This window comes from Carex rostrata, chromosome 5, assembly GCF_964058835.1.
Source record: "Carex rostrata chromosome 5, lpCarRost1.2, whole genome shotgun sequence".
NCBI lineage: Eukaryota > Viridiplantae > Streptophyta > Magnoliopsida > Poales > Cyperaceae > Carex > Carex rostrata.
In genome coordinates, this window is record NC_135922.1 from 10,810,127 (window position 1) to 10,813,238 (window position 3,112).

The 3,112-nt window shown below is 35.3% G+C and overlaps 1 long non-coding RNA gene across 1 annotated transcript; it reads left to right on the top strand.

Annotated features, from left to right (window-relative positions):
• Positions 1 to 1,865: 1,865 nt before the first annotated feature.
• On the top strand, positions 1,866 to 3,112 carry LOC144554640 (uncharacterized). Its single transcript, XR_013511680.1, has 4 exons — positions 1,866 to 1,973; positions 2,131 to 2,186; positions 2,279 to 2,685; positions 2,828 to 3,112. It is a non-coding gene; the product is annotated as an uncharacterized LOC144554640 (long non-coding RNA).

A 3,112-nucleotide genomic window follows, 5' to 3' on the forward strand; every position in this document is an offset into this window, starting at 1 on the left:
GAGATACCATTTTCCGTCATTAAGAGCCGTGTTTGGGAAGCAACTATGAGATCACTTATATCCGAATGCAAAGCCGTTGGACGGCAAACCTTAATAAATGATTGTGTGGAGGTATATAATAAGGGGTTTGCGGTATCATTGAAGGAGTTTGAAGAGTTAGATTTATGGATGTCTTTCAAGGCCGATATTTGAACATGAAGTGTGAATTTGGGATATTTGTGCTTAATGCACTAGTGGAGAACGTACAATTAGTGTCGCCTCAAAAAGCCGACACTAATACTTTAGTATCGGTCGATTACAAAAAGCCGACACTAATACAATTAGTGTCGGCTATTTATAAATAGCTGACACTAATAACTAATAATTAATGTCGGCTTTTTAGAAATAACTGACACTAATACTTTAGTGTCGGCTTTTTATAAATAACCGACACTAATAAATAACAATTAGTGTCGGCTATTAGTAAACAGCCGACACTAATAGTTTAGTATCGGCTATTTGTATATAGCCGACACCAATGCTGAAAATTTTCGCGTATAAACCTGCGCACCATTTTCATTTTCAGTTTCGCGGCTCATCAAAACGCGCATCTTTCTCTCCCGCTCATCTCTAGGGTTTTTCAAAACCCTCATTCGAAACCCAAATTTACCTCTCACTCAAAACCCTCATTCAATCTCTCCTCTCTCTCATACACCTCTCAAAATTCTAGGAACTCTCTCATATCGCAGCCTCCTTCCGTATTATACTCTACGCACCTCACTAACACTCCGTCGCCGGCGTAGCAACTCTCGCCGCCGCATTCTCACTGGAGGTTCCATTCACAGAGGGTATGCCTCTGTCTCCCGAGCACCCCTACCCTGGTGACCTCCACGCAACCCTGGCGACCGCCTCGCCCCTACAGTGAGCACCCCTAACCCTGGCGACCGCCTCACCCGTGCCCTGGTGACCTCCACGTGACCTGACTGCAATTAGAGCTGAGGAGAACTTCAAGGTTTATCACCCTTCCTCTATTCCGTTCTTTCCAACTTTTTGTCATATCCTCAACAAAAAAAAGTAAAAAAAAATTGAGCTGTTATACACGCACTAATTGAAGATATTATGTGCATGATGGTGAGATTATTTTGAAATTTAATTTTAATTTCGAATAGGTAAGCAAGATTTTGTGCATATCTAGTTTCAAAGTTGTTCAGCTTGTTTCAAGGAATTCAATTTCGAATAGATAAGCAAAATTTAATTTCAATTTCGAATAGGTAAGCATGATGGTGGTACTGTTCTGTTGTGCTGCTTTTGAATTAACTGTTATATATATATGCTGGATGATTATTTAGCTTAAAATTAACTCTTGGCTCAGATGGTTTCAGATTTGGGTAGTAACCTTGATTACAAAGAGAATTTCAGGTTTTATAAACATGCAAGCTCAATTCTGCTCAATTCTACAACATCTGCGGTTAATTTCAGATTTTTGTAACATTATAATATTAGTGTCTTACAATTTTCCTTTCCTTTCGCTCTATGAAATTTGCGCTTAATTATCAATGATATAGATGTTGGTCTTGGCAGATTTGGTTCGTTCTTCATATAATTTCTTTTTAACTATTAATGCAGTTTGTTGCAAGTATAATTTTTTATATAATATTTGAACGAATTGACAGGAAACACACAAATGACAGTGAATAACCAGATAGTGGTAGGCACACTAATGAATTTATCAGATAATCCAACAAGAGTTAGCATTGGCCAGAAATAGAGAGATTCTGATGTGAGAGGTCCATGGACAAATTTTACTGGTATGCTTCTCTGTAACAATTACTATCATAACCTTGTACCTAAATGTAACTTTTGTGATAAATAAAATAATTGACTCAGGCAGCCAGATCGAGAGGATATTGTAAACATAGTTCATCGGATGTATACAAAAGATGGTATTTCAAGAGATGATGTTTTATGCATAGTCGACACATTTCCAAACCAATGTAATCTTTTTAATCCCATTTTTTGTTTTTAAATATAATTCACAATTAATTCCTATGGATTATGTCATGAGAAATAACTATTGAAGGGTAGTTTGGTAATTTTTCTGGTAAAATTATCAGTGCTAAGATTAACACCAAATTTACTCTCTTTATATAGCGCTAGATTTCTATGGAGCTCTGCGGTCAAGAACATATGACTGTGCAATTTTGGAGGTATATATCTACCCATTTTTTATATTTATAATCAAGCCCTACTTATTTATACTGGTAAGAACTGTAATGTTTCTTTTACTTGATAAATAAAGTGGGTGAATGAAATTGGTGGATTTTGATGCCATGCCAATCCAAAATGTGTATATATTTCAAATACAACAATACAAAATGTTTGGCTTAGAGATATGTCTTTCACAGACTTTAGTCACTATAGATTAATAAGGCATGGAAGCCTAACATTACATGGGGTTTCTTAAACCAGCAGCATGACAATTTTGCAATATGATCCTTGTTAGTTGACATAATCATATTTCACATTTCTTTCATCAAGACAGTGGCATATAAGGCCTTCATTGAGCATCAATTCACAGGGTATTAACTTAACCCTCTTTCATTTGCTCTCTGCCTTCCGATTATGCATCTAGGTCCATTCAAAAGAGCATAGAGAAGACTTGCACAAAACAGAGAGGCTATTAGAAAAAGTCGTCTAAGAAAAAAGGTGTTCTATATCCTTTAGCCATCTTTTCAAATGATTTTATTTATATTGTCTTACAAGATTCTAGTTAGCTATTTTATTTCCTGAAATTGCACCTACACTTATTCAGAATCATTTCATGAATATATGGTTTACTCTATTATAGCGATCTTGCTACTGACGAGGAGAGGAGTTCGCTGCGATTTGATTAAGTCCTAGATAAGTGTTTTTGAGTAAAATTATAGGTGAATTGTACCCACTGTGATTTGATTTTAGTAAATTATAGTTTTTTTTTTTTACTGATTCTAGATTTATGAAATTGTGTCTTGAATAATGATAAACTTTGATTTTGTAAATGTGATATTTTATCTAGTGAGTGTTATTTGTAAATTAGGATGTGTTATTTGATATCTTTATTTCAGACTGCTTGTTTTATATATAGGCCAGCAAA